This window comes from Bos grunniens, chromosome X, assembly GCF_055505025.1.
Source record: "Bos grunniens cultivar Pamir isolate PY7600 chromosome X, Bosgru_T2T1.0, whole genome shotgun sequence".
In the NCBI taxonomy this organism is placed as follows: domain Eukaryota; kingdom Metazoa; phylum Chordata; class Mammalia; order Artiodactyla; family Bovidae; genus Bos; species Bos grunniens.
The window spans coordinates 39,638,906-39,651,190 of record NC_141194.1 but is presented as its reverse complement, the minus strand read 5'-3'; the positions used below and the strand labels follow the sequence as shown (position 1 = coordinate 39,651,190).

Genomic DNA, 12,285 nt, shown 5'->3' with positions numbered 1-12,285 from the left:
ATAGATTAAGATGAAGTGGGGTTGCCCTTAGGATCCTGAAATATAAGGATGGGATTTGCAGTTGCTATTTATTCTTTCCGGGTACAAACATGTAGGTACGTCCAAACATGTAGGTACATCCAAAGAAAGATACAGCAGTATTTGGCATGAGTGCACATGAGTGCTCAGTCATGTCCGACTCTTGGCGACCCAGTGGGGTGTAGCCCTCCAGGCTCTGTCCATGGAATTCTCCAGGCAAGAATACTGGAGGGGGTTGCCATTTCCTACTCCAAGGGATCTTCCCAACCTGGGATTGAACCTGCGTCTCCTTCATCTCCTGCATTAGCAGAAGGATTCTTTACCACTGAGCCACTAGGGAAACCCCAATATTTGTCAGTTGTTGCTTTAAAACAGTGATCACAAATATGGTAAAATCTCTCAGTGGAAAGGGTGACCAGTTTGGGATTGATTTAGTAATAAATACATACATTTTATTTTTATTATTTTAAAAATATATAATGTCTCTTTTTCATAAGAAAGAAAAGCAATTTCTTGGAAGGTACCAGAAAGTCAAGTTTCCATGGGGATTTTCAAAACATCCCCCTCCTTTGAATACTTACTTTTGTATATGGAAAAGTATTTTGGATACAAAATATAGTATAAGACTTTCACTTTTGTTCTGCATTAAATAAGGCACATGTTGGCAGCTGCACTAAACTATAACTAATACGTAACAGATATATATGAGTGGGGAAATTATCCAGAACCTAACCCACTTAGGCTCCAGGTCTGAGTAATGGGTGAAGGGGACAAGTAATAGGTACTTGAACGAGTTTAATTGATTTACACCAAAAAGGGCAGCAGGTTATTAGCAGAAGAGAAGTGAAGAGAGCTGGAAGGTGATCAAGGAGGCAGAAAGAGACAAAAGCTACCTCTAAATGAGTTTGAGAAAGGATGGAGGATTCTGGAGGGAGACCCTTTCGGGTCTCTGTCATGCCTGTGAGATACTGAGGTTGGGGGATGGAAAGAGAAGGCGAAAGGAGGAAAATATATTTAAGTTTTCCTGTGTAGAGAGCCCCCCAATAAATCCATGCATCTGCAGTCTGTTATCTTCAACAAGGGTGCCAAGAACACCCAGTGAAGAAAGGATAGTCTCTTCATGAATGGTTCTGTGAAACCTGGATGTCCCCATGTAGAAGAAAGAAATTGGACCCTTATTTCACACCATATACAAAAATCAACTCAAAACAGATTAGGCTTAAATGTAAGACCTGAAACCATGAAACTACTATCAGAAAGCATAGTGAAGAAGCTTCTCGATACTAATCTGGGCTATGACTTTTTTATTATAATGCTGGAAACACAGACAACAAAAGCAAAAAAAAAAAAATAAGTGGGATTATATCAGACTAAAAACTTCTTCACAGTGAAGGAAACAACAGAGTGAAAAAGGAGAAAGTATTTACAAACCACATCTTTGATAAGAAGTTAATATTCAAAATATATAAGGAAATCCTACAACTCAGTAGCAAGACAAAACAACACCCCAGTTTAATGGGCAAAGGACATAAACAGACATTTCTCAAAAGAAGACAGGCAAATGGCCAACAGTACAATAAAAGGCTCTCAACATTGCTAATCATCAGGGAAACACAAATCAGAACCGTAGTAAGATATCACCTCACACCTGTTAGGGTTAGTTCAGTTCAGTCACTCAGTCGTGCCCGACTCTCTGCCGCCCCATGGACTTCAGCACGCCAGGCCTCCCTGTCCATCACCAACTCCTGGAGATTACTCAAACTCATGTCCATCGAGTCGGTGATGCCATCCAACCATCTCACCCTCTGTCGTCCCCTTCTCTTCCTGCCTTCAATCTTTCCCAGCATCAGGGTCTTTTCTAATGAGTCAGCTCTTTGCATCAGGTGGCCAAAGTATTGGAGCTTCAGCTTCAGCATCAGTCCTTCCAATGAATATTCAGGACTGATTTCCTTTAGGATGGACTGATTTGATCTCCTTGTGGTCCAAGGGACTCTAAAGAGTCTTCTCCAGCACCACAGTTCAAAAGCATCAGTGGCAGTTACCAAGAAAACAAAAGATAGCAAGGGTTGGCAATAATGTGAAGAAGAGAGGACTCTTGTGCACTGTTGGTGGGAATGCAAGTTGGTATCGCCTTTATGGAAAACAGCATGGAGGTATCTCAAAAAATGAAATTGATGGTTCAGCAATCCCATTTCTGGATAGAAACCAAAAGGAAATGAAATCAACTATCTTGAAGAGATATCTGCACCCCTATGTTCATGCAGCGTTATTCACAATAGCCAAGGCATGAAAACAACCTATGTCTGTCAACAGATGAATGGATAAAGAGATGTGTGTGCGTAGAGGATTGAATATTACCCAACTTTAAAAAAAGAAGAAAATCCTGCCATTTGCATCAACATGGATGAACCTGGAAGACATGCTGAGTGAAATATGCCAGACACAGAAAAACAAATACTGTATGATCTCACTTAAATGTGGAATCTAAAATAGTTGAATTTATAGAAGCAGAGACTAGAATGGTGATTGCCAGAGGCTCTGTGGAGGGGGCGATGGGGAGATGCTGGTCACGTGGTACAAAGTTTCTGGATGAATAAGTTCTGATAATCTAATGTATAGCAATGTGAATTATAGTCAACAATATTGTATTGTATACTTGAAATTTGCTAAAAGAGTAGATCTTAAGTTTTCTTACCACACACACAGAAAAAAAGTTACTATGGGGGATGATATATTAGTTAACTTGATTATGGTTATTATTTTATGAAGTATATGTATATCAACATATACAGGGAAGCCTGGCGTGCTACAGTTCATGGGGTTGTGAAGAGTTGGACATGACTTGTTGACTGAACAACAACAACATGTATATCATAACATCAAACCACACACCTAAATAAGGTTTTTGTCAACTATACCTCAAAAAAAAAAAAAAAATGGGGGAATATCTCCTATTCCTGTGTAATAGGAGTAGAATCCCTCTTTGGAATCTTGAAAATTATTTTATTAAAAAATTAAATTGCTTTTTCAGGATATTTATTAATATGACAAATCTGTTTTATTTTTATAAGAAGAAGAAAACAGAATGTAGCTAGATGGTGATTATAACAATGTGAAAATTACATATGCCAGTGCTGGAAGAGAATATCAGCCATCATTTATTGAGCTCCTATTGTATACTATCTCTTTTACGTATACTGTTCTCCTTTAATACAGTGACCGTAGAGGGTAGGTGTTGTCTGAGATATTAGATTAGAAAATGGTCTCAGGAATGTTAAGTCATTTTCCTGAGTCATATAATTAGTGAGTACTGGAGCCAGAATTCAAGCCCAGGTCTGTCTGAGACCAAAGTTCTTGCTTCTCCTGCTTTCTCTTTGAAAAATAGATTACTGATTCTTTTTTTGTCTCTTAAGATTTGGGGGTTTTTTTGCTTTGTTTTGTTTTTGAGTTTGCATGTATTGTATGATTTTTTTTTAAGAGCTTCACCAATAAAAGCATTTTAAATTGCTAAAAAAATTTTAGAAATTGTTACTTAAAATTTTTTTTTAAATTTTATATTGGATTATCTTTGATTAACAATGTTGTGTTAGTTTCAGGTGTACTGCAAAGTGATTCAGTTACACATATACAAGTATCTATTGTTTTTCAAATTCTTTTCCCATTTAGGTTATTATAGAATATTGAGCAGAGTTCTCTGTGCTATACAGTAGGTCCTTGTTGGTTATTCATTTTAAATATAGCCATGTATATATGTCAATCACTCCTCCCACCCTTCCCCCTGGTAACCATAAGTTCCTTCTCTAAGTCTTGTCTGTTTCTGTTTTGTAAATAAGTTCATTTGTATCAGGAAAAAAAATGAAATTTCTTTAGAAATTGTTTCTTGAATTTTGAACTGACATTTCTTTGAAAAGAGCACTATGTTAAGACTGGAGCATAATATAGCTCAGCTTTATGTGGGTTATATATACAACCACTATTTATTTTAAAATAATTTATGAAAGCTCCTACTCTGCTCAGTTCTAGGGCTTCCCTGATGGCTCAGTTGGTAAAGAAAGTGAAAGTGAAGTCGCTCAGTCGTGTCCGACTCTTTGCGATCATGGACTGTAGCCTACCAGGCTTTTCTATCCATGGGATTTTCCAGGCAAGAGTACTGGAGTGGATTGCCATTTCCTTCTCCAGGGGTTCTTCCTGACCCAGGGATCGAACCCAGTTCTCCCGCATTGCAGGCAGACGCTTTACCCTCTGAACCACCAGGGAAGCCCCAGTTGGTAAAGAATCCGCCTGCAATGCAGGAGATCCTGGTTCAATTCCTAGGTCAGGAAGATCTGCTGAAGAAGGGATAGGCTACCCACTCCAGTACTCTTGGGCTTCCCTTGTGGCTCAGCTGGTAAAGAATCCATCCGCAATGTGGGAGACCTGGGTTCGATCCCTGGGTTGGAAAGATCTCCCTGAGAAGGGAAAGGCTACCCACTCCAGTATTCTGGCCTGGAGAATTCCATGGACTGTATAGTCCATAGGGTCACAAAGAGTTGGACACGACTGAGCGACTTTCACTTTCAGTGGGAGTGGAAAGTATTGCATAGCTGTTAATAGCTTGTGTCACACAGAAACCCTGAGAATTAAAGAAATCCCCTTATAAACCTATGCTTTATGCCAAGACTCATTCAGATGATAAATTCAACTACCAGAAATCCAGTTATTTTCTCTAATTAAAACATTTTGTGTTTCCTTTTTCTTTCTTCATTCATTTTTTCTCCTCTTCTTATCAAATAAAATCTGAAAATAGTTGTAAATACAAATGAGATTAAAAACTTAGGCAGAAAATTTTACTATAAATATAAATTTGGGGCTTAAAATCTATGTTCAATGATACAAATCACTTTCTAGATTATATGTGGAAAATATATATTACTGTGCTGATGAGGACATGTTCAGTATAGCTTTTTGGTATTTCTCTGAGTGTCAATTTTTACATTCTTAGGTGTCATGCACTTAGATTATCTTACACAAATAAAAATCATTATTGGAATTATTACCTACCTTTTAAAATAGTCTTACTTTTTTTTTTTGCATTCTTGTCTCATTCATCCTTACACAGTCCATCTGAAATGACTATTTCCCATGATATCTCTTTTTTCTTTTTTTACAACCATTTGTAAAAAATTGAAGTATAGTTAATTCACAGTGTTGTGCTAGTTTCAGGTATACAGCAAAATTATTCAGTCATATATATGTATATTCTTTTTCAGATTATTTCCATTGTAGGTTATTGCAAGATATTGACCATAGTTCTCTGTGCTATGTGGTAGGTTCTTGTTGTTTTATCTATTTTATATATAGTAGTGCTCAGTCGTGTCTGACTCTTTGCGACCCTGTGGACTGTAGCCCACCAGGCTCCTCTGTCCATGGAATTTTCCAGGCAAGAGCACTGGAGTAGGTTGCCATTTCCTACTCCAGAGGATCTTCCCAACCCAGGGATCAAACCCGTTTCTCTTGCACCTCTTGCATTGGCAAGCAAATTCTTTACCGCTAGCACCACCTGGGAAGCCCCATATATAGTAGTGTGTATATGTTAATCCCAAACTCCTACTTTATCTCTTCACCAGCCCCCTGCCCCCTGCTATCCTCTTTGGCAACCATAAGTTTGTTTTCTATGTCTGTGAGTCTATTTCTGTGTGTAAATGAGTTCATTAAAAAATTTTTTTATTTTATTGGAGTATAGCCAATTAACAATATTATAATAGTTTCAGGTGAACAGCAAAGGGACTCAGCCATACACATACATATATCCATTCTCCCCCAAACTCTCCTCCCATGCAGACTGCCACATAACATTGAGCAGAGTTCCCTGTGCTATACTGTGAGACCTTGTTGGTTATCCATTTTAAATATAGCAGTGTGTACATGTCGATCTCAAACTCCCTAACTATCCCTTAACCCATTATTTACCCTGGCAACCATGAGTTCATCCTCTAAGTCTGTGAATCTGTTTCTATTTTGTAAATAAGTTCATGTGTATCATTTTTAAAGATTTCCCATATAACTGATATCATATGATATTTGTCTTTCTCTGCTTTACTTCAGTTAGTATGATAATCTCTAGGTCCCTCGGTGTTGCTGCAAATAACGTGATTTCATTCTTTTTTATGGCTGAGTAATATTTCGTTGGATATATGTACCACATCTTCTTCATCCATTCCTCTGTTGATGGACATTTAGGTTGCATCCATGTCTTGACTATTGTAAACAGTGCTGTAGTGAATACATATTAAATAAGACTATATCAGTGTTAGACTTCCTAAGTGTGCTACGTTTCCTGAATGTGATACACATATTATAGTTACATAGAAGAATGTCATGTGTCTCATATGTCTTAAGAAAAATATGCTTGAAGTATTAATATATATGTGTGAAATGTCAAGATATCAGAAACTTATACTTAAATCTCTTGCATCATTCATAAAAAAAGTGTGTGTCTGGGTGTGTGTGAGCATTTACACAAAAACATACTTAGAGAGAAAACACATTTGGCAAAAGATTGACAACTGGTGAATATAAGTAGAGGGTATATGTGTATTCATTGTACTATTTTTACAACTTTTCTGTAGGATTAAAATTTTTCAAAATAAAAAGAGCTGGAAAGAATATCATATAAAAATAAAATTTAAAAATATGCTGACCCAAGGATAAAATGCAAGAGACAAAGTTGTGATGAGCAAAGTTAGAAGCAGAGCAAGGACAGAAAGTCAAAATCTGTGATTTCTCCTGGCTCTATTCCTGCAGACCACCGCGCTGCCTCTGAATATTCTATCATATGCCACATAGTCTTCAAATTAGGAACCAAACTACTCCCATAATGTTTGGATTATGAATTCTTGACCTTGTGTTCCAAGAAAAAGCTGTTTGAGCAGTTCATTCTATAGCCTGAACTACTTCCTGTCCTTTTTCCTAGAGACATGGTCTCTAGGTCTGACAGAATTTTCTTTTCCTTGGTTGTAGGTTTGTTATGGGGTTAACACAGCTCCCGCAGTCTGGAAGAAGAGCTTGGTGGTGGTGGTGGTGTTCAGCTGTGAAGTCATGTCTGACTCTTTGCGACCGCATGGACTGTAGCACACCAGGCTCCTCTGTCCCCCACCATCTCCCAAAGCTTGCTCAGACTCATGTCCATTGAGTCAGTGATGCTATCTAACCATCTCATCCTCTGCTGCCCCCTTCTCCTTTTGCCTTCAATCTTTCCCGGCATCAGGGTCTAGATGCTAGATACCAGCAATTTCAGGTATTTTAAAATGCATTTTTGAAAGTCAGAGAAAATTTATCTGATTTGCAAGACTTCCTTCCTCTAATATTTATGTGAACACTTTCTGGGCATATTCTGAATCTCACTCCTCTCTCTTCCCTCATGGTTTTCCCCTGTTCTGGTGATCTGGCAGATTACCACCATTGATTCACTGTGTCACCCATGAGCAGGTGTGTGTTTTCCTTCTTCCTTTCTTTGCTTATTATTTATTAATCCATGATAATTACTTATTTATGTAGGTCACTTTATTTTAAATGATAATTTTATAAAACTTTAAGTGGCAGAGCATCTGTACTCCAAAGGGCAAGAAAGATGAGTAAGAGACACAAAATGTGTGTACCACAGAGAGCTGAATTAGGAAACAAACATAGACCCAGAATCTCTTCTACCTCTATCATCATCTGCCTTTTACCATTTTGGAAATTGTCCTGATCTCCTGTTTTCAATGGCCCTTTCCTATTTTAAATATCCTCATGATTCTACTACCTTGAAAGTGAAGCAAGGTTTGTTTGCCATTTTCAAGCAGGAACCGCAATGTCTACAGAACATGGCAAACCTTTCCAAATTGGAGACTGGAGTCTGAGAGTTATGAATCCAGACTAAGCCAGGCCTCTAATAGGTCAATAATTTTTTACTGAGCACTTCCTATTTGTCAGGAAGAATGTTTGGAGGTGGGCAGAAAGAGTGAATGAGACGCACCCTTAACTTAGTGGTCCACAGTATCCCACATCACGTTCACACTGGCCTCATCCGAAGAAGAGTGTGGGGGAGAAGATGGTGCTCACCGTGTGGATATGAGTGCATCATTTAGGAATTGTGTACATCTGCTAGTGATAGACACTCAATAAAAAAATGGCTAAAATAAATTGGCAGTTTACTTTTCTCTTTTGCAGACAGAGGTAAGCAACGTAGTGCTCATCTTTTTGTTTTTTTTGAATACTGCCTTATTTTCTAATACTACAAGATGCTCTCTGCCCTGATCCTAAAATCAGCTATTTCTTTTTTTTTAATTTTTTATTATTATTATTTTTTTACTTTACAATATCGTATTTGTTTTGCCATATATCAACATGCATCCACCATGTGTACATGTGTTCCCCATCCTGACCCCCCTCCCACCTCCCTCCCCATACTATCCCTCTGGGTCATCCCAGTGCACCAGCCCCAGGCTTCCTGTATCCTGCATCGAACCTGGACTGGCGATTCGTTTCTTATATGATATTATACATGTTTTAATGCCATTCTCCCAAATCATCCGCCGCCCCCACTCTCACAGAGTCCAAAAGACTGTTCTGTACATCTGTGTCTCTTTTGCTGTCTTGCATACAGGGTTGTCGTTACCATCTTTCTAAATTCCAGAGAAAAGTGAAAGGGAAGTCACTCAGTCGTGTCGAACTCTTCGTAACCCCATGGACTGCAGCCTACCAGGCTCCTCCGTCCATGGGACTTTCCAGGCAAGAGTACTGGAGTGGGGTGCCATCGCCTTCTCCGATACTGTATTGGTGTTTTTCTTTCTGGCTTACTTCACTCTGTATAATAGGCTCCAGTTTCATCCACCTCATTAGAACTGATTCAAATGTATCCTTTTTAATGGCCGAGTAATACTCCATTGTGTATATATACCACAGCTTTCTTATCCATTCATCTGCTGATGGACATCTAGGTTGCTTCCATGTCCTGGCTATTATAAACAGTGCTGTGATGAACATTGGGGTACACATGTCTCTTTCAATTCTGGTTTCCTCGGTGTGTATAAATCAGCTATTTCTGTAAGGATCCCTGGTTCTTTTAATAGCACAGTATTTAGAAACCAAGATCTGAGCCATACAGCAAATTCCTGTTGGCGATCTATTTTACATATGGTAATGTAAGTTTCCGTGTTACTCTTTCCATACATCTCATCCTCTCCTCCCCACTCCCCATGTCCATAAGTCTGTTCTCTCTATTCTCTATGTCTGTTTGCTGTATGGCTCAGGAAACTCAAACAGGGGCTCTGTATCAACCTAGAGGGGTGGGATGGGGAGGGAGATGGGAGGGAGGTTCAAAAGGGAGGGGATATACATATACCCATGGCCGATTCATGTTGAGGTTTGACAGAAAACAACAAAGTTCTGTAAAGCAATTGTCCTTCAATAAAAAAAATAAATAAATAAAGACAACTGGACTATAAAAAAAGAAACCAAGATCTGGATGTGCTTGTTGCTTTTGGGTAACATTACTTCTAGGCCTGCTCAGTGAACAGAGCTAAGTAATATATGTATGTATACTAACCCACATATACACATATATCTATAATTATTTCTCTCTATATATACACATATATGTGTACTTCTCTTTATATATACATGTATATAAATATATGATGGGGAAGTGGGTAAGAAATCTACCTGCAATTCAGGAGATGAAGGTTTGAGCCCTGAGTCAGGACGATCCCCTGGAGGAGCAAATGACAACCCACTCCAGTATTCTTGCGTGAAAAACCCCATAGACAGAGGAGCCTGGTGGGCTACAGTCCAAAGGGTCACAAAGTATTGGACACAACTGAGCGATTGAGCATGCACACATATATATCAGTTCATATTTACGTCTCTGACTCTAATCCAGTATCACATAACTCATTCGTGCTTTCCTTTCTTGTTTGTCTGTAACTTTCCTCTCTGACAGTGAGAAATCTAGACATACTGATTTGCTTATTTTTTAGCCCCATAAACATACTTCAGTACTTTGGCCACCTGATGCGAAGAGCTGACTCATTTGAAAAGACCCTGATTCTGGGAAAGATTGAGGGCAGGAGGAGAAGGGGATGACAGAGGATGAGATGGTTGGATGGTATCACCGACTCAATGGACATGGGTTTGGGTGCACTTCGGGAGTTGATGATGGACAGGGAGGCCTGGTGTGATACAGTTCATGGGGTCGCAAAGAGTCAGACATGACTGAGCAACTGAACTGAACTGAACATGTAAAGTGATTTGAAAAATTGTATCCACACAAGATACTATACACAAAGGTTTATAGTAACTTTATTCATAATGGCTAATAACTGAAGTCAATGAAGATGTCTTTCATCAGGGGAATGGATAAACAAACTACAGTCCGTCCATGCAATGGAATATTATTCAGCAATGAAAAGGAATGAGCTATTGATTCATTCATCAATATGGATGAATTTTAAGTGCATTTTACTAAGTGAAAGCAGACAGACAAAAAGGCTTCATATTACAGATACTCTATAATTCCATTCATATTACACTGTAAGAAAGGCAAAACTATAGGAACAAAAGACAAATTAGTGGTTGCCTAGGGCTGGGAACCTAGTGCTGCACTCCATGCGGTTGCAAAGAGTCGGACACGACTGAGCAACTGAACTGAACTGAAGGCTGGCAAGACTTGAGTTGTTGAGGATGCACTGAGGAATTTTAGGGGTGAATGGATTGTTCTGTATGGTACTGGGATGATAGATACATTACTCTGCATTTGAACTATAGGGAATCCATAGAACTGTATATTTCTAAGAGTGAGCTCTAATGTGTGCAAATTTAAAAAAGAAACTGATGTACTTTTGGAAAATGATGCTTTAGAAACTGTAAGGCTATAGGCAAAAGGAATTGTAATACAGGCAAAAGGAATTGTAATACTCATATTCTAGTCTGTAAATTATTTTCTCATAAGAGTACAACTTAAAAATGTACTTTGAATATAAAAACACAAGTGAATTAAAAGTAAAATGATGGAAAGTGAATGCTAACACGAATCAAAAAAAGCTTGAGCAGCTAGATTAATATCACACAAAATAGATTTCAGAGCAGAGAATACTACCATGGATAAAGAAGATCATTTCATACTCTTAAAGGGGTCAATTCATCAGAAGAACATATCTAAAACATTCATATACTTTATGACAGACTGTCAGAATATATGAGGCAAAGTCTGAGAGAACTGAGTAGAGGAGTAGGTAAATTTCACAGTTACAGTTTATTTTAATAGCCCCTCTAAATAATTGATAGAGCAAGCAGAAAGAAGAGCTGTAAAGCTATAGAAGACTTGAACAACACAATCAAATAATTTGACCTAGGTGATGTTTATAGAACATCCCATCTAACAACAGTAGAATATATATTTTTCTCAATTGCATATGGAGCATTTACCAGGACAGAACACATTAGGTGCTATGAAATTAGTCTCAGTGAGTTTAAAAGGATCTAATCATATAGAATATCTTCTCTAAGCACAGTGAGATTTACATTAAAATCAACAACAAAAATATCTGAAAAATCTGTAAGCGTTTGAAAGCTAAACAACACACATCTAAATAGCCCATGGGTAAAGGAAGAAATCAAGAGGAAAATTAGAAGGCATTTTTAATGAACTGAAAATGAAACACAGTGTATCAAAATTGCAGAATGCTGCTAAAGCAGTACCTAGGGGAAATTTTATAGCATTAAATACTTATATGGGAAAATAAGAAAGGTCTCAATCAATTCATTAACTTCTATTACCTTAAGAAACTAGAAAAAGAAGAGCAAATTAAACCCAAACTAACCAGAAAAAGGGAAATAAATATTAGAGATGAAATCAATGAAATAGACAACAGAAAAATGATAGAGAAAATAAATGAAACCCTAAGCTGCTACTTTGAGAGCAACAAAATTGATTTTCTTGAGTTCACGCAGGAAAAAACAAAAACTTTAAAAGTACTATATTAAATAAATAGAATTTTCAGTTAAAAATGATTCTACAAAGAAGACACTAGGCCTAGATGTTGTCACTGGTGAATTCTATGAAACATTTAAGGAAGAAATAATACCAATTCTTTGCAACTCTTACAAAAAAACTGAAGAAAAAAATACTTCCCAGCTCATTCTATAAGTCTGGCATTATCTTGATAGCAAAACCTAATAAAAGCTTTTACAAAAAGGAAAAATTAAAGATCAATATCCCTCATGAGCAGAGATACAAAAGGTCTAAAC

At 37.7% G+C, this 12,285-nt stretch overlaps 1 protein-coding gene across 4 annotated transcripts in view; it reads left to right on the top strand.

Moving 5' to 3' along the window:
• MED14 (mediator complex subunit 14) overlaps window positions 1-12,285 on the top strand; it is a 315,823-nt gene that overhangs the window by 189,541 nt on the left and 113,997 nt on the right. The window lies entirely within an intron of this gene.